General features: G+C 45.2%; 16 non-coding genes and 4 pseudogenes across 16 annotated transcripts; all 20 read left to right on the forward strand.

Moving 5' to 3' along the window:
* The first annotated feature begins 196 nt into the window (after positions 1 to 196).
* LOC141183613 (U2 spliceosomal RNA) lies at positions 197 to 387 on the forward strand. Its single transcript, XR_012258449.1, has one exon. It is a non-coding gene; the product is annotated as a U2 spliceosomal RNA (small nuclear RNA).
* Positions 388 to 1,502: 1,115 nt separating this feature from the next.
* LOC141183614 (U2 spliceosomal RNA) lies at positions 1,503 to 1,693 on the forward strand. The gene has a single exon (XR_012258450.1). It is a non-coding gene; the product is annotated as a U2 spliceosomal RNA (small nuclear RNA).
* Positions 1,694 to 2,805: 1,112 nt separating this feature from the next.
* Positions 2,806 to 2,915, forward strand: LOC141183478 (U2 spliceosomal RNA; annotated as a pseudogene).
* A 265-nt stretch (positions 2,916 to 3,180) lies between these two features.
* LOC141183318 (U2 spliceosomal RNA) lies at positions 3,181 to 3,380 on the forward strand. The gene has a single exon (XR_012258304.1). It is a non-coding gene; the product is annotated as a U2 spliceosomal RNA (small nuclear RNA).
* A 1,115-nt stretch (positions 3,381 to 4,495) lies between these two features.
* On the forward strand, positions 4,496 to 4,675 carry LOC141183536 (U2 spliceosomal RNA; annotated as a pseudogene).
* A 706-nt stretch (positions 4,676 to 5,381) lies between these two features.
* LOC141183432 (U2 spliceosomal RNA) lies at positions 5,382 to 5,557 on the forward strand (annotated as a pseudogene).
* Positions 5,558 to 6,672: 1,115 nt separating this feature from the next.
* On the forward strand, positions 6,673 to 6,863 carry LOC141183615 (U2 spliceosomal RNA). Its single transcript, XR_012258451.1, has one exon. It is a non-coding gene; the product is annotated as a U2 spliceosomal RNA (small nuclear RNA).
* Positions 6,864 to 7,978: 1,115 nt separating this feature from the next.
* Positions 7,979 to 8,169, forward strand: LOC141183617 (U2 spliceosomal RNA). Its single transcript, XR_012258452.1, has one exon. It is a non-coding gene; the product is annotated as a U2 spliceosomal RNA (small nuclear RNA).
* Positions 8,170 to 9,284: 1,115 nt separating this feature from the next.
* LOC141183618 (U2 spliceosomal RNA) lies at positions 9,285 to 9,475 on the forward strand. The gene has a single exon (XR_012258453.1). It is a non-coding gene; the product is annotated as a U2 spliceosomal RNA (small nuclear RNA).
* A 1,115-nt stretch (positions 9,476 to 10,590) lies between these two features.
* Positions 10,591 to 10,781, forward strand: LOC141183164 (U2 spliceosomal RNA). The gene has a single exon (XR_012258167.1). It is a non-coding gene; the product is annotated as a U2 spliceosomal RNA (small nuclear RNA).
* Positions 10,782 to 11,896: 1,115 nt separating this feature from the next.
* LOC141183141 (U2 spliceosomal RNA) lies at positions 11,897 to 12,087 on the forward strand. Its single transcript, XR_012258146.1, has one exon. It is a non-coding gene; the product is annotated as a U2 spliceosomal RNA (small nuclear RNA).
* A 1,115-nt stretch (positions 12,088 to 13,202) lies between these two features.
* LOC141183128 (U2 spliceosomal RNA) lies at positions 13,203 to 13,393 on the forward strand. Its single transcript, XR_012258135.1, has one exon. It is a non-coding gene; the product is annotated as a U2 spliceosomal RNA (small nuclear RNA).
* A 1,115-nt stretch (positions 13,394 to 14,508) lies between these two features.
* Positions 14,509 to 14,600, forward strand: LOC141183540 (U2 spliceosomal RNA; annotated as a pseudogene).
* Positions 14,601 to 15,389: 789 nt separating this feature from the next.
* On the forward strand, positions 15,390 to 15,573 carry LOC141183296 (U2 spliceosomal RNA). Its single transcript, XR_012258286.1, has one exon. It is a non-coding gene; the product is annotated as a U2 spliceosomal RNA (small nuclear RNA).
* Positions 15,574 to 16,688: 1,115 nt separating this feature from the next.
* On the forward strand, positions 16,689 to 16,879 carry LOC141183260 (U2 spliceosomal RNA). The gene has a single exon (XR_012258255.1). It is a non-coding gene; the product is annotated as a U2 spliceosomal RNA (small nuclear RNA).
* A 1,115-nt stretch (positions 16,880 to 17,994) lies between these two features.
* On the forward strand, positions 17,995 to 18,185 carry LOC141183619 (U2 spliceosomal RNA). The gene has a single exon (XR_012258454.1). It is a non-coding gene; the product is annotated as a U2 spliceosomal RNA (small nuclear RNA).
* A 1,112-nt stretch (positions 18,186 to 19,297) lies between these two features.
* LOC141183123 (U2 spliceosomal RNA) lies at positions 19,298 to 19,488 on the forward strand. The gene has a single exon (XR_012258130.1). It is a non-coding gene; the product is annotated as a U2 spliceosomal RNA (small nuclear RNA).
* Positions 19,489 to 20,603: 1,115 nt separating this feature from the next.
* Positions 20,604 to 20,794, forward strand: LOC141183254 (U2 spliceosomal RNA). The gene has a single exon (XR_012258249.1). It is a non-coding gene; the product is annotated as a U2 spliceosomal RNA (small nuclear RNA).
* A 1,115-nt stretch (positions 20,795 to 21,909) lies between these two features.
* On the forward strand, positions 21,910 to 22,100 carry LOC141183620 (U2 spliceosomal RNA). The gene has a single exon (XR_012258455.1). It is a non-coding gene; the product is annotated as a U2 spliceosomal RNA (small nuclear RNA).
* A 1,112-nt stretch (positions 22,101 to 23,212) lies between these two features.
* Positions 23,213 to 23,403, forward strand: LOC141183621 (U2 spliceosomal RNA). The gene has a single exon (XR_012258456.1). It is a non-coding gene; the product is annotated as a U2 spliceosomal RNA (small nuclear RNA).
* The last annotated feature ends 2,663 nt before the right edge of the window (positions 23,404 to 26,066 follow it).

Consider the following 26,066-nt stretch of genomic DNA (forward strand, 5'->3'; position numbering starts at 1 on the left):
GTGCTGTGTTTAAAGAGGTGGAGTTATGCAGATCTAAAACGCGTGGATTGCAGCAGCAGCAAGCCGAAAAGTGCAGGCATGTAAGGGATCTAGAGGTTGACAACATGTCTTCTTAACGGGAGTCCAGGAGCTCATCTCCACAAATGGACTTTTCAGGATCCTTGGGTGGCTCCGTAGTTTGAAACCAATTCTGGTTATCGCTTCTCGGCCTTTTGGCTAAGATCAAGTGTAGTATCTGTTCTTATCAGTTTAATATCTGATACGTCCCCTATCTGGGGACCATATATTAAATGGATTTTTAGAACAGGGAGATGGAAAAAGAGCTTGCTCTGTCCACTCCACGCATTGACCTGGTATTGCAGTATCTCCAGGACCGGTGCACCCCTTCTTTAATGCAGTTTCTAAAATCAGAAAGAATTGAATTCAATGTTTTTTGTTCATTTTGCTTGTTTGTCGGATTTTGGGATGGACTCTTTGGCTTTGCTTTTCTTCTCCTCATTGGATTTTTCATGTTCAAAGTTGCAGAAGCCAGATTACAAGCTCATTTTGGTTCAACTTCAGCAACTGTGCATTGCATTGCCATGTAATGTGATGCAATGCTATCTTTCTAGCTCTCCCTTTTTACTTCTTTTTGGATAAACAGACATATTAGGCAAGCATTTTGGAGCTTTCACCTAAATAACTACAGGTGGTGAGATAAGCTGCACAATATAATTGACCTTTCAGTATATTGTTGCACACACACCATCTATTTAGCAAATGCCCTTGTTATCAACAGCAGCCTTTTAAACTCACCTGAGCTAACAGGTATGTGCGCTGGTTACTCTGCTGCGCTTAAAATTTCTTTTTTGGTTTGCTACAATGCCTTTTCTGAAACGTTGTCTCCCTCTGCTGGAACACTGACTTCTTTCATTTAATGCCTGCAGACTATAAAAGAGAACCCAACCCAAAAAGTTTGGTTGATTAGTCTGTGGCATTCTGTTAAACTGTTGCTTATGGCGGTCTCTGTGAGCTTCTCAGCGACATTCAGCCAGCCAGGTATCCTGCCTGCAGTAGATGGAATGTGGCAATGGAACGCTGGCTGCGCGTGTCATAATAGGCTCTGAGCCTTTATATACCTGTGCACAGCAGCAGCCACCTTCAGTCTGCTGCTGGACAGCCAGCAGCAGCAGCAGCAGGAGAGGTATGTAATCAGGAGCCCTCCTGCTAAGGGTAGACAGCTGCTCGTTCCACCCCACCCCCCGCCTTAATTGGTTCTCCTCCCTTCCAACGGTGTTGAGGCGGGTGGGAACAGCAGGGGTTGAAGGTGCTGTGTTTAAAGAGGTGGAGTTATGCAGATCTAAAACGCGTGGATTGCAGCAGCAGCAAGCCGAAAAGTGCAGGCATGTAAGGGATCTAGAGGTTGACAACATGTCTTCTTAACGGGAGTCCAGGAGCTCATCTCCACAAATGGACTTTTCAGGATCCTTGGGTGGCTCCGTAGTTTGAAACCAATTCTGGTTATCGCTTCTCGGCCTTTTGGCTAAGATCAAGTGTAGTATCTGTTCTTATCAGTTTAATATCTGATACGTCCCCTATCTGGGGACCATATATTAAATGGATTTTTAGAACAGGGAGATGGAAAAAGAGCTTGCTCTGTCCACTCCACGCATTGACCTGGTATTGCAGTATCTCCAGGACCGGTGCACCCCTTCTTTAATGCAGTTTCTAAAATCAGAAAGAATTGAATTCAATGTTTTTTGTTCATTTTGCTTGTTTGTCGGATTTTGGGATGGACTCTTTGGCTTTGCTTTTCTTCTCCTCATTGGATTTTTCATGTTCAAAGTTGCAGAAGCCAGATTACAAGCTCATTTTGGTTCAACTTCAGCAACTGTGCATTGCATTGCCATGTAATGTGATGCAATGCTATCTTTCTAGCTCTCCCTTTTTACTTCCTTTTGGATAAACAGACATATTAGGCAAGCATTTTGGAGCTTTCACCTAAATAACTACAGGTGGTGAGATAAGCTGCACAATATAATTGACCTTTCAGTATATTGTTGCACACACACCATCTATTTAGCAAATGCCCTTGTTATCAACAGCAGCCTTTTAAACTCACCTGAGCTAACAGGTATGTGCGCTGGTTACTCTGCTGCGCTTAAAATTTCTTTTTTGGTTTGCTACAATGCCTTTTCTGAAACGTTGTCTCCCTCTGCTGGAACACTGACTTCTTTCATTTAATGCCTGCAGACTATAAAAGAGAACCCAACCCAAAAAGTTTGGTTGATTAGTCTGTGGCATTCTGTTAAACTGTTGCTTATGGCGGTCTCTGTGAGCTTCTCAGCGACATTCAGCCAGCCAGGTATCCTGCCTGCAGTAGATGGAATGTGGCAATGGAACGCTGGCTGCGCGTGTCATAATAGGCTCTGAGCCTTTATATACCTGTGCACAGCAGCAGCCACCTTCAGTCTGCTGCTGGACAGCCAGCAGCAGCAGCAGGAGAGGTATGTAATCAGGAGCCCTCCTGCTAAGGGTAGACAGCTGCTCGTTCCACCCCACCCCCCGCCTTAATTGGTTCTCCTCCCTTCCAACGGTGTTGAGGCGGGTGGGAACAGCAGGGGGTGAAGGTGCTGTGTTTAAAGAGGTGGAGTTATGCAGATCTAAAACGCGTGGATTGCAGCAGCAGCAAGCCGAAAAGTGCAGGCATGTAAGGGATCTAGAGGTTGACAACATGTCTTCTTAACGGGAGTCCAGGAGCTCATCTCCACAAATGGACTTTTCAGGATCCTTGGGTGGCTCCGTAGTTTGAAACCAATTCTGGTTATCGCTTCTCGGCCTTTTGGCTAAGATCAAGTGTAGTATCTGTTCTTATCTGCTCAGAGACTATTCCATCATGGACGGTCCGGAGGACGAGGACGAGGACTAAACCCCTCCTCCCCCTCTCCCCTTATGTGTCTTGTCTTTCAATAAAGCTTCGGGCCTGTGATTTTCCCCTCCCCATCCCCTTTTTCCCAATCCCCATCCCTTATCACGGTTCGTCGTACTGTATTGATTGACATGCTTTTTCTTTCAGATTGAGTGTTTTGTGTAGCATAGGGGTGTGATGTGTCTAGTTAGTGCGTCGTATCCTCATGCTATGTAAATATGATGTAGAATTCTGTGTGTACTGGGCTGCGGCACTGTACACTGTCTGTTAACTTATTTTTTGTGCTAATAAAAGATATATTCAATCAAAAAAAAAAAAATCTGTTCTTATCAGTTTAATATCTGATACGTCCCCTATCTGGGGACCATATATTAAATGGATTTTTAGAACAGGGAGATGGAAAAAGAGCTTGCTCTGTCCACTCCACGCATTGACCTGGTATTGCAGTATCTCCAGGACCGGTGCACCCCTTCTTTAATGCAGTTTCTAAAATCAGAAAGAATTGAATTCAATGTTTTTTGTTCATTTTGCTTGTTTGTCGGATTTTGGGATGGACTCTTTGGCTTTGCTTTTCTTCTCCTCATTGGATTTTTCATGTTCAAAGTTGCAGAAGCCAGATTACAAGCTCATTTTGGTTCAACTTCAGCAACTGTGCATTGCATTGCCATGTAATGTGATGCAATGCTATCTTTCTAGCTCTCCCTTTTTACTTCCTTTTGGATAAACAGACATATTAGGCAAGCATTTTGGAGCTTTCACCTAAATAACTACAGGTGGTGAGATAAGCTGCACAATATAATTGACCTTTCAGTATATTGTTGCACACACACCATCTATTTAGCAAATGCCCTTGTTATCAACAGCAGCCTTTTAAACTCACCTGAGCTAACAGGTATGTGCGCTGGTTACTCTGCTGCGCTTAAAATTTCTTTTTTGGTTTGCTACAATGCCTTTTCTGAAACGTTGTCTCCCTCTGCTGGAACACTGACTTCTTTCATTTAATGCCTGCAGACTATAAAAGAGAACCCAACCCAAAAAGTCTGGTTGATTAGTCTGTGGCATTCTGTTAAACTGTTGCTTATGGCGGTCTCTGTGAGCTTCTCAGCGACATTCAGCCAGCCAGGTATCCTGCCTGCAGTAGATGGAATGTGGCAATGGAACGCTGGCTGCGCGTGTCATAATAGGCTCTGAGCCTTTATATACCTGTGCACAGCAGCAGCCACCTTCAGTCTGCTGCTGGACAGCCAGCAGCAGCAGCAGCAGGAGAGGTATGTAATCAGGAGCCCTCCTGCTAAGGGTAGACAGCTGCTCGTTCCACCCCACCCCCCGCCTTAATTGGTTCTCCTCCCTTCCAACGGTGTTGAGGCGGGTGGGAACAGCAGGGGGTGAAGGTGCTGTGTTTAAAGAGGTGGAGTTATGCAGATCTAAAACGCGTGGATTGCAGCAGCAGCAAGCCGAAAAGTGCAGGCATGTAAGGGATCTAGAGGTTGACAACATGTCTTCTTAACGGGAGTCCAGGAGCTCATCTCCACAAATGGACTTTTCAGGATCCTTGGGTGGCTCCGTAGTTTGAAACCAATTCTGGTTATCGCTTCTCGGCCTTTTGGCTAAGATCAAGTGTAGTATCTTTCGAAAAGGCGGTTTTGGATGTTGGCCGCCCTAGTAGATTGATACATTATGCACACTGGGGTTTAGGCGCTTGTTAGTACGCCAGGTGGCTAATATAGTCATCTGGTGGAAAGCATGGCCCACCAGGATCGACGCCATTGGGCCGGGGAAGATCGAAAGCCCGAAGTGTGAAGTGCCCCAGGAGTGGTGACCCTGGGGTGCCTTAACTCACTGGGATTGGGAACCCCACTTGAGTTTATGGCACATTTGCACTAGCACTTCAATATTTCTTTCTTCACACACACCCTTATTCCGGGCCTTCTGGCCTTAGGATGGGGAATTTTTCAATTCCCGGTCGAAGGTCCGGGCAGTATTATACTGTGAAACCTTCACTATTTATTTAATTTCTTTGTCACTGTGTGTCCACTTATTCACGTGTGTCACGTCCTACTAGGATTTTGTCGGGATGCGGTTCCCTTACGGGTTCCTCTCTTGGCAGGTCTAGGGGGGGAGTGTGTGGCCATCAGGTTCCGCTCCCCCCTGAACCCCCCTGGCTCTCCTCTTTCGGGAGGAGAGCGTTGTTGGCTCCCCTCTTCCGGGAGGGGAGCACAGTCTTTGGCTCCCAGTGCCTTGCTCGGGTGAGAACTCGGGCAGGTGCTGGGGGTAAGATTGGGTCGCCTCTGGCTTCGGCTGGAGGTGGCTTTTTGTCCCTGTTCCTCGCTGTGGCCTTTTGGCTCGGAGGGACGGGGAATGGTTTGGGGGACCCTTCTCCTTTTGGAGAGGGTTTCAAGAAGACCAGCATCCTAGTGCACTTTTTTTGTGGCACTTGTCACTTTTTTAAGCGCACTCGGGTTTTGTACACGAATTCGGGCTTTCAAAAAAAAAAAATCTGTTCTTATCAGTTTAATATCTGATACGTCCCCTATCTGGGGACCATATATTAAATGGATTTTTAGAACAGGGAGATGGAAAAAGAGCTTGCTCTGTCCACTCCACGCATTGACCTGGTATTGCAGTATCTCCAGGACCGGTGCACCCCTTCTTTAATGCAGTTTCTAAAATCAGAAAGAATTGAATTCAATGTTTTTTGTTCATTTTGCTTGTTTGTCGGATTTTGGGATGGACTCTTTGGCTTTGCTTTTCTTCTCCTCATTGGATTTTTCATGTTCAAAGTTGCAGAAGCCAGATTACAAGCTCATTTTGGTTCAACTTCAGCAACTGTGCATTGCATTGCCATGTAATGTGATGCAATGCTATCTTTCTAGCTCTCCCTTTTTACTTCCTTTTGGATAAACAGACATATTAGGCAAGCATTTTGGAGCTTTCACCTAAATAACTACAGGTGGTGAGATAAGCTGCACAATATAATTGACCTTTCAGTATATTGTTGCACACACACCATCTATTTAGCAAATGCCCTTGTTATCAACAGCAGCCTTTTAAACTCACCTGAGCTAACAGGTATGTGCGCTGGTTACTCTGCTGCGCTTAAAATTTCTTTTTTGGTTTGCTACAATGCCTTTTCTGAAACGTTGTCTCCCTCTGCTGGAACACTGACTTCTTTCATTTAATGCCTGCAGACTATAAAAGAGAACCCAACCCAAAAAGTCTGGTTGATTAGTCTGTGGCATTCTGTTAAACTGTTGCTTATGGCGGTCTCTGTGAGCTTCTCAGCGACATTCAGCCAGCCAGGTATCCTGCCTGCAGTAGATGGAATGTGGCAATGGAACGCTGGCTGCGCGTGTCATAATAGGCTCTGAGCCTTTATATACCTGTGCACAGCAGCAGCCACCTTCAGTCTGCTGCTGGACAGCCAGCAGCAGCAGCAGCAGGAGAGGTATGTAATCAGGAGCCCTCCTGCTAAGGGTAGACAGCTGCTCGTTCCACCCCACCCCCCGCCTTAATTGGTTCTCCTCCCTTCCAACGGTGTTGAGGCAGGTGGGAACAGCAGGGGGTGAAGGTGCTGTGTTTAAAGAGGTGGAGTTATGCAGATCTAAAACGCGTGGATTGCAGCAGCAGCAAGCCGAAAAGTGCAGGCATGTAAGGGATCTAGAGGTTGACAACATGTCTTCTTAACGGGAGTCCAGGAGCTCATCTCCACAAATGGACTTTTCAGGATCCTTGGGTGGCTCCGTAGTTTGAAACCAATTCTGGTTATCGCTTCTCGGCCTTTTGGCTAAGATCAAGTGTAGTATCTGTTCTTATCAGTTTAATATCTGATACGTCCCCTATCTGGGGACCATATATTAAATGGATTTTTAGAACAGGGAGATGGAAAAAGAGCTTGCTCTGTCCACTCCACGCATTGACCTGGTATTGCAGTATCTCCAGGACCGGTGCACCCCTTCTTTAATGCAGTTTCTAAAATCAGAAAGAATTGAATTCAATGTTTTTTGTTCATTTTGCTTGTTTGTCGGATTTTGGGATGGACTCTTTAGCTTTGCTTTTCTTCTCCTCATTGGATTTTTCATGTTCAAAGTTGCAGAAGCCAGATTACAAGCTCATTTTGGTTCAACTTCAGCAACTGTGCATTGCATTGCCATGTAATGTGATGCAATGCTATCTTTCTAGCTCTCCCTTTTTACTTCCTTTTGGATAAACAGACATATTAGGCAAGCATTTTGGAGCTTTCACCTAAATAACTACAGGTGGTGAGATAAGCTGCACAATATAATTGACCTTTCAGTATATTGTTGCACACACACCATCTATTTAGCAAATGCCCTTGTTATCAACAGCAGCCTTTTAAACTCACCTGAGCTAACAGGTATGTGCGCTGGTTACTCTGCTGCGCTTAAAATTTCTTTTTTGGTTTGCTACAATGCCTTTTCTGAAACGTTGTCTCCCTCTGCTGGAACACTGACTTCTTTCATTTAATGCCTGCAGACTATAAAAGAGAACCCAACCCAAAAAGTTTGGTTGATTAGTCTGTGGCATTCTGTTAAACTGTTGCTTATGGCGGTCTCTGTGAGCTTCTCAGCGACATTCAGCCAGCCAGGTATCCTGCCTGCAGTAGATGGAATGTGGCAATGGAACGCTGGCTGCGCGTGTCATAATAGGCTCTGAGCCTTTATATACCTGTGCACAGCAGCAGCCACCTTCAGTCTGCTGCTGGACAGCCAGCAGCAGCAGCAGCAGGAGAGGTATGTAATCAGGAGCCCTTCTGCTAAGGGTAGACAGCTGCTCGTTCCACCCCACCCCCCGCCTTAATTGGTTCTCCTCCCTTCCAACGGTGTTGAGGCGGGTGGGAACAGCACGGTGTGAAGGTGCTGTGTTTAAAGAGGTGGAGTTATGCAGATCTAAAACGCGTGGATTGCAGCAGCAGCAAGCCGAAAAGTGCAGGCATGTAAGGGATCTAGAGGTTGACAACATGTCTTCTTAACGGGAGTCCAGGAGCTCATCTCCACAAATGGACTTTTCAGGATCCTTGGGTGGCTCCGTAGTTTGAAACCAATTCTGGTTATCGCTTCTCGGCCTTTTGGCTAAGATCAAGTGTAGTATCTGTTCTTATCAGTTTAATATCTGATACGTCCCCTATCTGGGGACCATATATTAAATGGATTTTTAGAACAGGGAGATGGAAAAAGAGCTTGCTCTGTCCACTCCACGCATTGACCTGGTATTGCAGTATCTCCAGGACCGGTGCACCCCTTCTTTAATGCAGTTTCTAAAATCAGAAAGAATTGAATTCAATGTTTTTTGTTCATTTTGCTTGTTTGTCGGATTTTGGGATGGACTCTTTGGCTTTGCTTTTCTTCTCCTCATTGGATTTTTCATGTTCAAAGTTGCAGAAGCCAGATTACAAGCTCATTTTGGTTCAACTTCAGCAACTGTGCATTGCATTGCCATGTAATGTGATGCAATGCTATCTTTCTAGCTCTCCCTTTTTACTTCCTTTTGGATAAACAGACATATTAGGCAAGCATTTTGGAGCTTTCACCTAAATAACTACAGGTGGTGAGATAAGCTGCACAATATAATTGACCTTTCAGTATATTGTTGCACACACACCATCTATTTAGCAAATGCCCTTGTTATCAACAGCAGCCTTTTAAACTCACCTGAGCTAACAGGTATGTGCGCTGGTTACTCTGCTGCGCTTAAAATTTCTTTTTTGGTTTGCTACAATGCCTTTTCTGAAACGTTGTCTCCCTCTGCTGGAACACTGACTTCTTTCATTTAATGCCTGCAGACTATAAAAGAGAACCCAACCCAAAAAGTTTGGTTGATTAGTCTGTGGCATTCTGTTAAACTGTTGCTTATGGCGGTCTCTGTGAGCTTCTCAGCGACATTCAGCCAGCCAGGTATCCTGCCTGCAGTAGATGGAATGTGGCAATGGAACGCTGGCTGCGCGTGTCATAATAGGCTCTGAGCCTTTATATACCTGTGCACAGCAGCAGCCACCTTCAGTCTGCTGCTGGACAGCCAGCAGCAGCAGCAGCAGGAGAGGTATGTAATCAGGAGCCCTCCTGCTAAGGGTAGACAGCTGCTCGTTCCACCCCACCCCCCGCCTTAATTGGTTCTCCTCCCTTCCAACGGTGTTGAGGCGGGTGGGAACAGCACGGGGTGAAGGTGCTGTGTTTAAAGAGGTGGAGTTATGCAGATCTAAAACGCGTGGATTGCAGCAGCAGCAAGCCGAAAAGTGCAGGCATGTAAGGGATCTAGAGGTTGACAACATGTCTTCTTAACGGGAGTCCAGGAGCTCATCTCCACAAATGGACTTTTCAGGATCCTTGGGTGGCTCCGTAGTTTGAAACCAATTCTGGTTATCGCTTCTCGGCCTTTTGGCTAAGATCAAGTGTAGTATCTGTTCTTATCAGTTTAATATCTGATACGTCCCCTATCTGGGGACCATATATTAAATGGATTTTTAGAACAGGGAGATGGAAAAAGAGCTTGCTCTGTCCACTCCACGCATTGACCTGGTATTGCAGTATCTCCAGGACCGGTGCACCCCTTCTTTAATGCAGTTTCTAAAATCAGAAAGAATTGAATTCAATGTTTTTTGTTCATTTTGCTTGTTTGTCGGATTTTGGGATGGACTCTTTGGCTTTGCTTTTCTTCTCCTCATTGGATTTTTCATGTTCAAAGTTGCAGAAGCCAGATTACAAGCTCATTTTGGTTCAACTTCAGCAACTGTGCATTGCATTGCCATGTAATGTGATGCAATGCTATCTTTCTAGCTCTCCCTTTTTACTTCCTTTTGGATAAACAGACATATTAGGCAAGCATTTTGGAGCTTTCACCTAAATAACTACAGGTGGTGAGATAAGCTGCACAATATAATTGACCTTTCAGTATATTGTTGCACACACACCATCTATTTAGCAAATGCCCTTGTTATCAACAGCAGCCTTTTAAACTCACCTGAGCTAACAGGTATGTGCGCTGGTTACTCTGCTGCGCTTAAAATTTCTTTTTTGGTTTGCTACAATGCCTTTTCTGAAACGTTGTCTCCCTCTGCTGGAACACTGACTTCTTTCATTTAATGCCTGCAGACTATAAAAGAGAACCCAACCCAAAAAGTTTGGTTGATTAGTCTGTGGCATTCTGTTAAACTGTTGCTTATGGCGGTCTCTGTAAGCTTCTCAGCGACATTCAGCCAGCCAGGTATCCTGCCTGCAGTAGATGGAATGTGGCAATGGAACGCTGGCTGCGCGTGTCATAATAGGCTCTGAGCCTTTATATACCTGTGCACAGCAGCAGCCACCTTCAGTCTGCTGCTGGACAGCCAGCAGCAGCAGCAGCAGGAGAGGTATGTAATCAGGAGCCCTCCTGCTAAGGGTAGACAGCTGCTCGTTCCACCCCACCCCCCGCCTTAATTGGTTCTCCTCCCTTCCAACGGTGTTGAGGCGGGTGGGAACAGCAGGGGGTGAAGGTGCTGTGTTTAAAGAGGTGGAGTTATGCAGATCTAAAACGCGTGGATTGCAGCAGCAGCAAGCCGAAAAGTGCAGGCATGTAAGGGATCTAGAGGTTGACAACATGTCTTCTTAACGGGAGTCCAGGAGCTCATCTCCACAAATGGACTTTTCAGGATCCTTGGGTGGCTCCGTAGTTTGAAACCAATTCTGGTTATCGCTTCTCGGCCTTTTGGCTAAGATCAAGTGTAGTATCTGTTCTTATCAGTTTAATATCTGATACGTCCCCTATCTGGGGACCATATATTAAATGGATTTTTAGAACAGGGAGATGGAAAAAGAGCTTGCTCTGTCCACTCCACGCATTGACCTGGTATTGCAGTATCTCCAGGACTGGTGCACCCCTTCTTTAATGCAGTTTCTAAAATCAGAAAGAATTGAATTCAATGTTTTTTGTTCATTTTGCTTGTTTGTCGGATTTTGGGATGGACTCTTTGGCTTTGCTTTTCTTCTCCTCATTGGATTTTTCATGTTCAAAGTTGCAGAAGCCAGATTACAAGCTCATTTTGGTTCAACTTCAGCAACTGTGCATTGCATTGCCATGTAATGTGATGCAATGCTATCTTTCTAGCTCTCCCTTTTTACTTCCTTTTGGATAAACAGACATATTAGGCAAGCATTTTGGAGCTTTCACCTAAATAACTACAGGTGGTGAGATAAGCTGCACAATATAATTGACCTTTCAGTATATTGTTGCACACACACCATCTATTTAGCAAATGCCCTTGTTATCAACAGCAGCCTTTTAAACTCACCTGAGCTAACAGGTATGTGCGCTGGTTACTCTGCTGCGCTTAAAATTTCTTTTTTGGTTTGCTACAATGCCTTTTCTGAAACGTTGTCTCCCTCTGCTGGAACACTGACTTCTTTCATTTAATGCCTGCAGACTATAAAAGAGAACCCAACCTAAAAAGTTTGGTTGATTAGTCTGTGGCATTCTGTTAAACTGTTGCTTATGGCGGTCTCTGTGAGCTTCTCAGCGACATTCAGCCAGCCAGGTATCCTGCCTGCAGTAGATGGAATGTGGCAATGGAACGCTGGCTGCGCGTGTCATAATAGGCTCTGAGCCTTTATATACCTGTGCACAGCAGCAGCCACCTTCAGTCTGCTGCTGGACAGCCAGCAGCAGCAGCAGCAGGAGAGGTATGTAATCAGGAGCCCTCCTGCTAAGGGTAGACAGCTGCTCGTTCCACCCCACCCCCCGCCTTAATTGGTTCTCCTCCCTTCCAACGGTGTTGAGGCGGGTGGGAACAGCAGGGGGTGAAGGTGCTGTGTTTAAAGAGGTGGAGTTATGCAGATCTAAAACGCGTGGATTGCAGCAGCAGCAAGCCGAAAAGTGCAGGCATGTAAGGGATCTAGAGGTTGACAACATGTCTTCTTAACGGGAGTCCAGGAGCTCATCTCCACAAATGGACTTTTCAGGATCCTTGGGTGGCTCCGTAGTTTGAAACCAATTCTGGTTATTGCTTCTCGGCCTTTTGGCTAAGATCAAGTGTAGTATCTGTTCTTATCAGTTTAATATCTGATACGTCCCCTATCTGGGGACCATATATTAAATGGATTTTTAGAACAGGGAGATGGAAAAAGAGCTTGCTCTGTCCACTCCACGCATTGACCTGGTATTGCAGTATCTCCAGGACCGGTGCACCCCTTCTTTAATGCAGTTTCTAAAATCAGAAAGAATTGAATTCAATGTTTTTTGTTCATTTTGCTTGTTTGTCGGATTTTGGGATGGACTCTTTGGCTTTGCTTTTCTTCTCCTCATTGGATTTTTCATGTTCAAAGTTGCAGAAGCCAGATTACAAGCTCATTTTGGTTCAACTTCAGCAACTGTGCATTGCATTGCCATGTAATGTGATGCAATGCTATCTTTCTAGCTCTCCCTTTTTACTTCCTTTTGGATAAACAGACATATTAGGCAAGCATTTTGGAGCTTTCACCTAAATAACTACAGGTGGTGAGATAAGCTGCACAATATAATTGACCTTTCAGTATATTGTTGCACACACACCATCTATTTAGCAAATGCCCTTGTTATCAACAGCAGCCTTTTAAACTCACCTGAGCTAACAGGTATGTGCGCTGGTTACTCTGCTGCGCTTAAAATTTCTTTTTTGGTTTGCTACAATGCCTTTTCTGAAACGTTGTCTCCCTCTGCTGGAACACTGACTTCTTTCATTTAATGCCTGCAGACTATAAAAGAGAACCCAACCCAAAAAGTTTGGTTGATTAGTCTGTGGCATTCTGTTAAACTGTTGCTTATGGCGGTCTCTGTGAGCTTCTCAGCGACATTCAGCCAGCCAGGTATCCTGCCTGCAGTAGATGGAATGTGGCAATGGAACGCTGGCTGCGCGTGTCATAATAGGCTCTGAGCCTTTATATACCTGTGCACAGCAGCAGCCACCTTCAGTCTGCTGCTGGACAGCCAGCAGCAGCAGCAGCAGGAGAGGTATGTAATCAGGAGCCCTCCTGCTAAGGGTAGACAGCTGCTCGTTCCACCCCACCCCCCGCCTTAATTGGTTCTCCTCCCTTCCAACGGTGTTGAGGCGGGTGGGAACAGCAGGGGGTGAAGGTGCTGTGTTTAAAGAGGTGGAGTTATGCAGATCTAAAACGCGTGGATTGCAGCAGCAGCAAGCCGAAAAGTGCAGGCATGTAAGGGATCTAGAGGTTGACAACATGTCTTCTTAACGGGAGTCCAGGAGCTCATCTCCACAAATGGACTTTTCAGGATCCTTGGGTGGCTCCGTAGTTTGAAACCAATTCTGGTTATCGCTTCTCGGCCTTTTGGCTAAGATCAAGTGTAGTATCTGTTCTTATCAGTTTAATATCTGATACGTCCCCTATCTGGGGACCATATATTAAATGGATTTTTAGAACAGGGAGATGGAAAAAGAGCTTGCTCTGTCCACTCCACGCATTGACCTGGTATTGCAATATCTCCAGGACCGGTGCACCCCTTCTTTAATGCAGTTTCTAAAATCAGAAAGAATTGAATTCAATGTTTTTTGTTCATTTTGCTTGTTTGTCGGATTTTGGGATGGACTCTTTGGCTTTGCTTTTCTTCTCCTCATTGGATTTTTCATGTTCAAAGTTGCAGAAGCCAGATTACAAGCTCATTTTGGTTCAACTTCAGCAACTGTGCATTGCATTGCCATGTAATGTGATGCAATGCTATCTTTCTAGCTCTCCCTTTTTACTTCCTTTTGGATAAACAGACATATTAGGCAAGCATTTTGGAGCTTTCACCTAAATAACTACAGGTGGTGAGATAAGCTGCACAATATAATTGACCTTTCAGTATATTGTTGCACACACACCATCTATTTAGCAAATGCCCTTGTTATCAACAGCAGCCTTTTAAACTCACCTGAGCTAACAGGTATGTGCGCTGGTTACTCTGCTGCGCTTAAAATTTCTTTTTTGGTTTGCTACAATGCCTTTTCTGAAACGTTGTCTCCCTCTGCTGGAACACTGACTTCTTTCATTTAATGCCTGCAGACTATAAAAGAGAACCCAACCCAAAAAGTTTGGTTGATTAGTCTGTGGCATTCTGTTAAACTGTTGCTTATGGCGGTCTCTGTGAGCTTCTCAGCGACATTCAGCCAGCCAGGTATCCTGCCTGCAGTAGATGGAATGTGGCAATGGAACGCTGGCTGCGCGTGTCATAATAGGCTCTGAGCCTTTATATACCTGTGCACAGCAGCAGCCACCTTCAGTCTGCTGCTGGACAGCCAGCAGCAGCAGCAGCAGGAGAGGTATGTAATCAGGAGCCCTCCTGCTAAGGGTAGACAGCTGCTCGTTCCACCCCACCCCCCGCCTTAATTGGTTCTCCTCCCTTCCAACGGTGTTGAGGCGGGTGGGAACAGCAGGGGGTGAAGGTGCTGTGTTTAAAGAGGTGGAGTTATGCAGATCTAAAACGCGTGGATTGCAGCAGCAGCAAGCCGAAAAGTGCAGGCATGTAAGGGATCTAGAGGTTGACAACATGTCTTCTTAACGGGAGTCCAGGAGCTCATCTCCACAAATGGACTTTTCAGGATCCTTGGGTGGCTCCGTAGTTTGAAACCAATTCTGGTTATCGCTTCTCGGCCTTTTGGCTAAGATCAAGTGTAGTATCTTTCGAAAAGGCGGTTTTGGATGTTGGCCGCCCTAGTAGATTGATACATTATGCATACTGGGGTTTAGGCGCTTGTTAGTACGCCAGGTGGCTAATATAGTCATCTGGTGGAAAGCATGGCCCCCCAGGATCGACGCCATTGGGCCGGGGAAGATCGAAAGCCCGAAGTGTGAAGTGCCCCAGGAGTGGTGACCCTGGGGTGCCTTAACTCACTGGGATTGGGAACCCCACTTGAGTTTATGGCACATTTGCACAAGCACTTCAAATTTTCTTTCTTCGCACACACCCTTATTCCGGGCCTTCTGGCCTTAGGATGGGGAATTTTTCAATTCCCGGTCGAAGGTCCGGGCAGTATTATACTGTGAAACCTTCACTATTTATTTAATTTCTTTGTCACTGTGTGTCCACTTATTCACGTGTGTCACGTCCTACTAGGATTTTGTCGGGATGCGGTTCCCTTACGGGTTCCTCTCTTGGCAGGTCTAGGGGGGGAGTGTGTGGCCATCAGGTTCCGCTCCCCCCTGAACCCCCCTGGCTCTCCTCTTTCGGGAGGACAGCGTTGTTGGCTCCCCTCTTCCGGGAGGGGAGCACAGTCTTTGGCTCCCAGTGCCTTGCTCGGGTGAGAACTCGGGCAGGTGCTGGGGGTAAGATTGGGTCGCCTCTGGCTTCGGCTGGAGGTGGCTTTTTGTCCCTGTTCCTCGCTGTGGCCTTTTGGCTCGGAGGGACGGGGAATGGTTTGGGGGACCCTTCTCCTTTTGGAGAGGGTTTCAAGAAGACCAGCATCCTAGTGCACTTTTTTTGTGGCACTTGTCACTTTTTTAAGCGCACTCGGGTTTTGTACACGAATTCGGGCTTTCGATTAAAATAAAAAATCTGTTCTTATCAGTTTAATATCTGATACGTCCCCTATCTGGGGACCATATATTAAATGGATTTTTAGAACAGGGAGATGGAAAAAGAGCTTGCTCTGTCCATTCCACGCATTGACCTGGTATTGCAGTATCTCCAGGACCGGTGCACCCCTTCTTTAATGCAGTTTCTAAAATCAGAAAGAATTGAATTCAATGTTTTTTGTTCATTTTGCTTGTTTGTCGGATTTTGGGATGGACTCTTTGGCTTTGCTTTTCTTCTCCTCATTGGATTTTTCATGTTCAAAGTTGCAGAAGCCAGATTACAAGCTCATTTTGGTTCAACTTCAGCAACTGTGCATTGCATTGCCATGTAATGTGATGCAATGCTATCTTTCTAGCTCTCCCTTTTTACTTCCTTTTGGATAAACAGACATATTAGGCAAGCATTTTGGAGCTTTCACCTAAATAACTACAGGTGGTGAGATAAGCTGCACAATATAATTGACCTTTCAGTATATTGTTGCACACACACCATCTATTTAGCAAATGCCCTTGTTATCAACAGCAGCCTTTTAAACTCACCTGAGCTAACAGGTATGTGCGCTGGTTACTCTGCTGCGCTTAAAATTTCTTTTTTGGTTTGCTACAATGCCTTTTCTGAAACGTTGTCTCCCTCTGCTGGAACACTGACTTCTTTCATTTAATGCCTGCAGACTATAAAAGAGAACCCAACCCAAAAAGTTTGGTTGATTAGTCTGTGGCATTCTGTTAAACTGTTGCTTATGGCGGTCTCTGTGAGCTTCTCAGCGACATTCAGCCAGCCAGGTATCCTGCCTGCAGTAGATGGAATGTGGCAATGGAACGCTGGCTGCGCGTGTCATAATAGGCTCTGAGCCTTTATATACCTGTGCACAGCAGCAGCCACCTTCAGTCTGCTGCTGGACAGCCAGCAGCAGCAGCAGCAGGAGAGGTATGTAATCAGGAGCCCTCCTGCTAAGGGTAGACAGCTGCTCGTTCCACCCCACCCCCCGCCTTAATTGGTTCTCCTCCCTTCCAACGGTGTTGAGGCGGGTGGGAACAGCAGGGGGTGAAGGTGCTGTGTTTAAAGAGGTGGAGTTATGCAGATCTAAAACGCGTGGATTGCAGCAGCAGCAAGCCGAAAAGTGCAGGCATGTAAGGGATCTAGAGGTTGACAACATGTCTTCTTAACGGGAGTCCAGGAGCTCATCTCCACAAATGGACTTTTCAGGATCCTTGGGTGGCTCCGTAGTTTGAAACCAATTCTGGTTATCGCTTTTCGGCCTTTTGGCTAAGATCAAGTGTAGTATCTGTTCTTATCAGTTTAATATCTGATACGTCCCCTATCTGGGGACCATATATTAAATGGATTTTTAGAACAGGGAGATGGAAAAAGAGCTTGCTCTGTCCACTCCACGCATTGACCTGGTATTGCAGTATCTCCAGGACCGGCGCACCCCTTCTTTAATGCAGTTTCTAAAATCAGAAAGAATTGAATTCAATGTTTTTTGTTCATTTTGCTTGTTTGTCGGATTTTGGGATGGACTCTTTGGCTTTGCTTTTCTTCTCCTCATTGGATTTTTCATGTTCAAAGTTGCAGAAGCCAGATTACAAGCTCATTTTGGTTCAACTTCAGCAACTGTGCATTGCATTGCCATGTAATGTGATGCAATGCTATCTTTCTAGCTCTCCCTTTTTACTTCCTTTTGGATAAACAGACATATTAGGCAAGCATTTTGGAGCTTTCACCTAAATAACTACAGGTGGTGAGATAAGCTGCACAATATAATTGACCTTTCAGTATATTGTTGCACACACACCATCTATTTAGCAAATGCCCTTGTTATCAACAGCAGCCTTTTAAACTCACCTGAGCTAACAGGTATGTGCGCTGGTTACTCTGCTGCGCTTAAAATTTCTTTTTTGGTTTGCTACAATGCCTTTTCTGAAACGTTGTCTCCCTCTGCTGGAACACTGACTTCTTTCATTTAATGCCTGCAGACTATAAAAGAGAACCCAACCCAAAAAGTTTGGTTGATTAGTCTGTGGCATTCTGTTAAACTGTTGCTTATGGCGGTCTCTGTGAGCTTCTCAGCGACATTCAGCCAGCCAGGTATCCTGCCTGCAGTAGATGGAATGTGGCAATGGAACGCTGGCTGCGCGTGTCATAATAGGCTCTGAGCCTTTATATACCTGTGCACAGCAGCAGCCACCTTCAGTCTGCTGCTGGACAGCCAGCAGCAGCAGCAGCAGGAGAGGTATGTAATCAGGAGCCCTAATGCTAAGGGTAGACAGCTGCTCGTTCCACCCCACCCCCCGCCTTAATTGGTTCTCCTCCCTTCCAACGGTGTTGAGGCGGGTGGGAACAGCAGGGGGTGAAGGTGCTGTGTTTAAAGAGGTGGAGTTATGCAGATCTAAAACGCGTGGATTGCAGCAGCAGCAAGCCGAAAAGTGCAGGCATGTAAGGGATCTAGAGGTTGACAACATGTCTTCTTAACGGGAGTCCAGGAGCTCATCTCCACAAATGGACTTTTCAGGATCCTTGGGTGGCTCCGTAGTTTGAAACCAATTCTGGTTATCGCTTCTCGGCCTTTTGGCTAAGATCAAGTGTAGTATCTGTTCTTATCAGTTTAATATCTGATACGTCCCCTATCTGGGGACCATATATTAAATGGATTTTTAGAACAGGGAGATGGAAAAAGAGCTTGCTCTGTCCACTCCACGCATTGACCTGGTATTGCAGTATCTCCAGGACCGGTGCACCCCTTCTTTAATGCAGTTTCTAAAATCAGAAAGAATTGAATTCAATGTTTTTTGTTCATTTTGCTTGTTTGTCGGATTTTGGGATGGACTCTTTGGCTTTGCTTTTCTTCTCCTCATTGGATTTTTCATGTTCAAAGTTGCAGAAGCCAGATTACAAGCTCATTTTGGTTCAACTTCAGCAACTGTGCATTGCATTGCCATGTAATGTGATGCAATGCTATCTTTCTAGCTCTCCCTTTTTACTTCCTTTTGGATAAACAGACATATTAGGCAAGCATTTTGGAGCTTTCACCTAAATAACTACAGGTGGTGAGATAAGCTGCACAATATAATTGACCTTTCAGTATATTGTTGCACACACACCATCTATTTAGCAAATGCCCTTGTTATCAACAGCAGCCTTTTAAACTCACCTGAGCTAACAGGTATGTGCGCTGGTTACTCTGCTGCGCTTAAAATTTCTTTTTTGGTTTGCTACAATGCCTTTTCTGAAACGTTGTCTCCCTCTGCTGGAACACTGACTTCTTTCATTTAATGCCTGCAGACTATAAAAGAGAACCCAACCCAAAAAGTTTGGTTGATTAGTCTGTGGCATTCTGTTAAACTGTTGCTTATGGCGGTCTCTGTGAGCTTCTCAGCGACATTCAGCCAGCCAGGTATCCTGCCTGCAGTAGATGGAATGTGGCAATGGAACGCTGGCTGCGCGTGTCATAATAGGCTCTGAGCCTTTATATACCTGTGCACAGCAGCAGCCACCTTCAGTCTGCTGCTGGACAGCCAGCAGCAGCAGCAGGAGAGGTATGTAATCAGGAGCCCTCCTGCTAAGGGTAGACAGCTGCTCGTTCCACCCCACCCCCCGCCTTAATTGGTTCTCCTCCCTTCCAACGGTGTTGAGGCGGGTGGGAACAGCAGGGGGTGAAGGTGCTGTGTTTAAAGAGGTGGAGTTATGCAGATCTAAAACGCGTGGATTGCAGCAGCAGCAAGCCGAAAAGTGCAGGCATGTAAGGGATCTAGAGGTTGACAACATGTCTTCTTAACGGGAGTCCAGGAGCTCATCTCCACAAATGGACTTTTCAGGATCCTTGGGTGGCTCCGTAGTTTGAAACCAATTCTGGTTATCGCTTCTTGGCCTTTTGGCTAAGATCAAGTGTAGTATCTGTTCTTATCAGTTTAATATCTGATACGTCCCCTATCTGGGGACCATATATTAAATGGATTTTTAGAACAGGGAGATGGAAAAAGAGCTTGCTCTGTCCACTCCACGCATTGACCTGGTATTGCAGTATCTCCAGGACCGGTGCACCCCTTCTTTAATGCAGTTTCTAAAATCAGAAAGAATTGAATTCAATGTTTTTTGTTCATTTTGCTTGTTTGTCGGATTTTGGGATGGACTCTTTGGCTTTGCTTTTCTTCTCCTCATTGGATTTTTCATGTTCAAAGTTGCAGAAGCCAGATTACAAGCTCATTTTGGTTCAACTTCAGCAACTGTGCATTGCATTGCCATGTAATGTGATGCAATGCTATCTTTCTAGCTCTCCCTTTTTACTTCCTTTTGGATAAACAGACATATTAGGCAAGCATTTTGGAGCTTTCACCTAAATAACTACAGGTGGTGAGATAAGCTGCACAATATAATTGACCTTTCAGTATATTGTTGCACACACACCATCTATTTAGCAAATGCCCTTGTTATCAACAGCAGCCTTTTAAACTCACCTGAGCTAACAGGTATGTGCGCTGGTTACTCTGCTGCGCTTAAAATTTCTTTTTTGGTTTGCTACAATGCCTTTTCTGAAACGTTGTCTCCCTCTGCTGGAACACTGACTTCTTTCATTTAATGCCTGCAGACTATAAAAGAGAACCCAACCCAAAAAGTTTGGTTGATTAGTCTGTGGCATTCTGTTAAACTGTTGCTTATGGCGGTCTCTGTGAGCTTCTCAGCGACATTCAGCCAGCCAGGTATCCTGCCTGCAGTAGATGGAATGTGGCAATGGAACGCTGGCTGCGCGTGTCATAATAGGCTCTGAGCCTTTATATACCTGTGCACAGCAGCAGCCACCTTCAGTCTGCTGCTGGACAGCCAGCAGCAGCAGCAGCAGGAGAGGTATGTAATCAGGAGCCCTCCTGCTAAGGGTAGACAGCTGCTCGTTCCACCCCACCCCCCACCTTAATTGGTTCTCCTCCCTTCCAACGGTGTTGAGGCGGGTGGGAACAGCAGGGGGTGAAGGTGCTGTGTTTAAAGAGGTGGAGTTATGCAGATCTAAAACGCGTGGATTGCAGCAGCAGCAAGCCGAAAAGTGCAGGCATGTAAGGGATCTAGAGGTTGACAACATGTCTTCTTAACGGGAGTCCAGGAGCTCATCTCCACAAATGGACTTTTCAGGATCCTTGGGTGGCTCCGTAGTTTGAAACCAATTCTGGTTATCGCTTCTCGGCCTTTTGGCTAAAATCAAGTGTAGTATCTGTTCTTATCAGTTTAATATCTGATACGTCCCCTATCTGGGGACCATATATTAAATGGATTTTTAGAACAGGGAGATGGAAAAAGAGCTTGCTCTGTCCACTCCACGCATTGACCTGGTATTGCAGTATCTCCAGGACCGGTGCACCCCTTCTTTAATGCAGTTTCTAAAATCAGAAAGAATTGAATTCAATGTTTTTTGTTCATTTTGCTTGTTTGTCGGATTTTGGGATGGACTCTTTGGCTTTGCTTTTCTTCTCCTCATTGGATTTTTCATGTTCAAAGTTGCAGAAGCCAGATTACAAGCTCATTTTGGTTCAACTTCAGCAACTGTGCATTGCATTGCCATGTAATGTGATGCAATGCTATCTTTCTAGCTCTCCCTTTTTACTTCCTTTTGGATAAACAGACATATTAGGCAAGCATTTTGGAGCTTTCACCTAAATAACTACAGGTGGTGAGATAAGCTGCACAATATAATTGACCTTTCAGTATATTGTTGCACACACACCATCTATTTAGCAAATGCCCTTGTTATCAACAGCAGCCTTTTAAACTCACCTGAGCTAACAGGTATGTGCGCTGGTTACTCTGCTGCGCTTAAAATTTCTTTTTTGGTTTGCTACAATGCCTTTTCTGAAACGTTGTCTCCCTCTGCTGGAACACTGACTTCTTTCATTTAATGCCTGCAGACTATAAAAGAGAACCCAACCCAAAAAGTTTGGTTGATTAGTCTGTGGCATTCTGTTAAACTGTTGCTTATGGCGGTCTCTGTGAGCTTCTCAGCGACATTCAGCCAGCCAGGTATCCTGCCTGCAGTAGATGGAATGTGGCAATGGAACGCTGGCTGCGCGTGTCATAATATGCTCTGAGCCTTTATATACCTGTGCACAGCAGCAGCCACCTTCAGTCTGCTGCTGGACAGCCAGCAGCAGCAGCAGCAGGAGAGGTATGTAATCAGGAGCCCTCCTGCTAAGGGTAGACAGCTGCTCATTCCACCCCACCCCCCGCCTTAATTGGTTCTCCTCCCTTCCAACGGTGTTGAGGCGGGTGGGAACAGCAGGGGGTGAAGGTGCTGTGTTTAAAGAGGTGGAGTTATGCAGATCTAAAACGCGTGGATTGCAGCAGCAGCAAGCCGAAAAGTGCAGGCATGTAAGGGATCTAGAGGTTGACAACATGTCTTCTTAACGGGAGTCCAGGAGCTCATCTCCACAAATGGACTTTTCAGGATCCTTGGGTGGCTCCGTAGTTTGAAACCAATTCTGGTTATCGCTTCTCGGCCTTTTGGCTAAGATCAAGTGTAGTATCTGTTCTTATCAGTTTAATATCTGATACGTCCCCTATCTGGGGACCATATATTAAATGGATTTTTAGAACAGGGAGATGGAAAAAGAGCTTGCTCTGTCCACTCCACGCATTGACCTGGTATTGCAGTATCTCCAGGACCGGTGCACCCCTTCTTTAATGCAGTTTCTAAAATCAGAAAGAATTGAATTCAATGTTTTTTGTTCATTTTGCTTGTTTGTCGGATTTTGGGATGGACTCTTTGGCTTTGCTTTTCTTCTCCTCATTGGATTTTTCATGTTCAAAGTTGCAGAAGCCAGATTACAAGCTCATTTTGGTTCAACTTCAGCAACTGTGCATTGCATTGCCATGTAATGTGATGCAATGCTATCTTTCTAGCTCTCCCTTTTTACTTCCTTTTGGATAAACAGACATATTAGGCAAGCATTTTGGAGCTTTCACCTAAATAACTACAGGTGGTGAGATAAGCTGCACAATATAATTGACCTTTCAGTATATTGTTGCACACACCATCTATTTAGCAAATGCCCTTGTTATCAACAGCAGCCTTTTAAACTCACCTGAGCTAACAGGTATGTGCGCTGGTTACTCTGCTGCGCTTAAAATTTCTTTTTTGGTTTGCTACAATGCCTTTTCTGAAACGTTGTCTCCCTCTGCTGGAACACTGACTTCTTTCATTTAATGCCTGCAGACTATAAAAGAGAACCCAACCCAAAAAGTTTGGTTGATTAGTCTGTGGCATTCTGTTAAACTGTTGCTTATGGCGGTCTCTGTGAGCTTCTCAGCGACATTCAGCCAGCCAGGTATCCTGCCTGCAGTAGATGGAATGTGGCAATGGAACGCTGGCTGCGCGTGTCATAATAGGCTCTGAGCCTTTATATACCTGTGCACAGCAGCAGCCACCTTCAGTCTGCTGCTGGACAGCCAGCAGCAGCAGCAGCAGGAGAGGTATGTAATCAGGAGCCCTCCTGCTAAGGGTAGACAGCTGCTCGTTCCACCCCACCCCCCGCCTTAATTGGTTCTCCTCCCTTCCAACGGTGTTGAGGCGGGTGGGAACAGCAGGGGTGAAGGTGCTGTGTTTAAAGAGGTGGAGTTATGCAGATCTAAAACGCGTGGATTGCAGCAGCAGCAAGCCGAAAAATGCAGGCATGTAAGGGATCTAGAGGTTGACAACATGTCTTCTTAACGGGAGTCCAGGAGCTCATCTCCACAAATGGACTTTTCAGGATCCTTGGGTGGCTCCGTAGTTTGAAACCAATTCTGGTTATCGCTTCTCGGCCTTTTGGCTAAGATCAAGTGTAGTATCTGTTCTTATCAGTTTAATATCTGATACGTCCCCTATCTGGGGACCATATATTAAATGGATTTTTAGAACAGGGAGATGGAAAAAGAGCTTGCTCTGTCCACTCCACGCATTGACCTGGTATTGCAGTATCTCCAGGACCGGTGCACCCCTTCTTTAATGCAGTTTCTAAAATCAGAAAGAATTGAATTCAATGTTTTTTGTTCATTTTGCTTGTTTGTCGGATTTTGGGATGGACTCTTTGGCTTTGCTTTTCTTCTCCTCATTGGATTTTTCATGTTCAAAGTTGCAGAAGCCAGATTACAAGCTCATTTTGGTTCAACTTCAGCAACTGTGCATTGCATTGCCATGTAATGTGATGCAATGCTATCTTTCTAGCTCTCCCTTTTTACTTCCTTTTGGATAAACAGACATATTAGGCAAGCATTTTGGAGCTTTCACCTAAATAACTACAGGTGGTGAGATAAGCTGCACAATATAATTGACCTTTCAGTATATTGTTGCACACACACCATCTATTTAGCAAATGCCCTTGTTATCAACAGCAGCCTTTTAAACTCACCTGAGCTAACAGGTATGTGCGCTGGTTACTCTGCTGCGCTTAAAATTTCTTTTTTGGTTTGCTACAATGCCTTTTCTGAAACGTTGTCTCCCTCTGCTGGAACACTGACTTCTTTCATTTAATGCCTGCAGACTATAAAAGAGAACCCAACCCAAAAAGTTTGGTTGATTAGTCTGTGGCATTCTGTTAAACTGTTGCTTATGGCGGTCTCTGTGAGCTTCTCAGCGACATTCAGCCAGCCAGGTATCCTGCCTGCAGTAGATGGAATGTGGCAATGGAACGCTGGCTGCGCGTGTCATAATAGGCTCTGAGCCTTTATATACCTGTGCACAGCAGCAGCCACCTTCAGTCTGCTGCTGGACAGCCAGCAGCAGCAGCAGCAGGAGAGGTATGTAATCAGGAGCCCTCCTGCTAAGGGTAGACAGCTGCTCGTTCCACCCCACCCCCCGCCTTAATTGGTTCTCCTCCCTTCCAACGGTGTTGAGGCGGGTGGGAACAGCAGGGGGTGAAGGTGCTGTGTTTAAAGAGGTGGAGTTATGCAGATCTAAAACGCGTGGATTGCAGCAGCAGCAAGCCGAAAAGTGCAGGCATGTAAGGGATCTAGAGGTTGACAACATGTCTTCTTAACGGGAGTCCAGGAGCTCATCTCCACAAATGGACTTTTCAGGATCCTTGGGTGGCTCCGTAGTTTGAAACCAATTCTGGTTATCGCTTCTCGGCCTTTTGGCTAAGATCAAGTGCAGTGATCTAGCGGCTGCTGCCTTGGTCTTGGCTGAGAGGTGCTCGGGGTACCCGGCTCCTTGGCCTGGGGGGATCGCTCTGTTTTTCAGCAGGGCTTCACCTCCCTGCTGCTATTAGGGAGTCGGATTAGTCCCCGGGCAACGGGAGGCGATCATCTACCTGGCACTTCGGTGTTGAAGGTTTCTATTGAGAAGAGGAGAACCTGTTTGTGAAGAAGATGTCTGCAGCATCACATGAAGGAGAGGAAGATCATGTGCCTGAATTCGCTAAGGTGCAGAATTCTATTCGTTTGGTTGTTCAGGAGAACTTTCGAGATCAAAAGGATTTTAGGTATGTGATGAGTCAAGTTCTTGTGGATCTTTTTGGTTTGAAGACAGAAGAAGTGTTGGCGATAATGGACTACCCCAGGAGGGGTGTTTATGATATAGTTTTTGTTGACAAAGTTTTTTTTGAAGGATATCTAAGGAAAATGACTGCAAGCCAGGATAAAAGAATGGAGGGGATAAGTGTAATGCCACACTTCCCCGTTAGAGATAAATGGATCATTGTTAAAATGTACTCTCCATTGGTGGACGAAGAGGATGTTCTTACATTTTTGGAGTTTTTTTGTTTGTCAGTAACACCAAAAGGGAAGATTTATAATGAATTTGGTTTTTGGACTTCGAAGTGGAAATTTTTGGTCCGTTTCAAAGAAGATGAGCAGGGGACTGTGTTGCTTCCCCCAGCTAGGTTTAAGTTGGGTAATATAAATGGTGATATTTTTTTCAGTGGTATACCCACTTTTTGTCGAGTTTGTCGTCAATACGGGCATGGAAAGGAAAATTGTTCGGGTGGTGTATGTGGTTTTTGCAAAAAAGGTGATCATGAGTCAAAGGATTGTAAAGATCGGAGGAAGTGCAACTTGTGTCAGGAAGATACGCATGTTTTTAAGAATTGCCCAAAGAGGAAAAGAAATAAAGAGAAGGAGGTAGTGGTTAAAAAGGTTTTGGTAGAGAGAAAGGAGGAAAGTGTAGAAAAGGTGTTGGTGGTAAAGGGAAAAGAAAGCAAACCTGTAGGAGTGCAGAGGGAGATGGAGAAAACAAGAGTAGATTGGGGGGATAGGGTAGAGAGTGAAATGGGAGGTGTAAGTCAGGGAACTGGCCGTGGTAAGGTTAAAAAGCAAGAAAAGAGAAAGGAACAGGAAGTGGAGGTGGCAATGGAAGAAAATATAGTTGTTTTTCAACAACCTATGTTTATAAAGAATGCAGAATATTTTAACCGGTTGTACCGTAAGTTGTATGATGAGAAACGTTTGGACTATCTTATAGAGAATGTTAGGAAAGAACTAATAAGAGATAAAAATGTTTTTTGTGTGAAATATAGAATACCAGATGGTGTATCGAAACAAGTTTTTTCAGCATCAAGGGTTGAAGATTTGTCCCTTAAGGTTCTGAGTTGGGTTGGGGTTCATGCTTTTGATAATGGTTACAAGTATTTTACTTGATGTTATTACTGTTGTTAATACAGTTATAATT

The sequence above is a fragment of the Phyllobates terribilis genome, unplaced genomic scaffold, assembly GCF_046119375.1.
Source record: "Phyllobates terribilis strain yellow unplaced genomic scaffold, ASM4611937v1 Scaffold_38__1_contigs__length_12584779, whole genome shotgun sequence".
NCBI lineage: Eukaryota > Metazoa > Chordata > Amphibia > Anura > Dendrobatidae > Phyllobates > Phyllobates terribilis.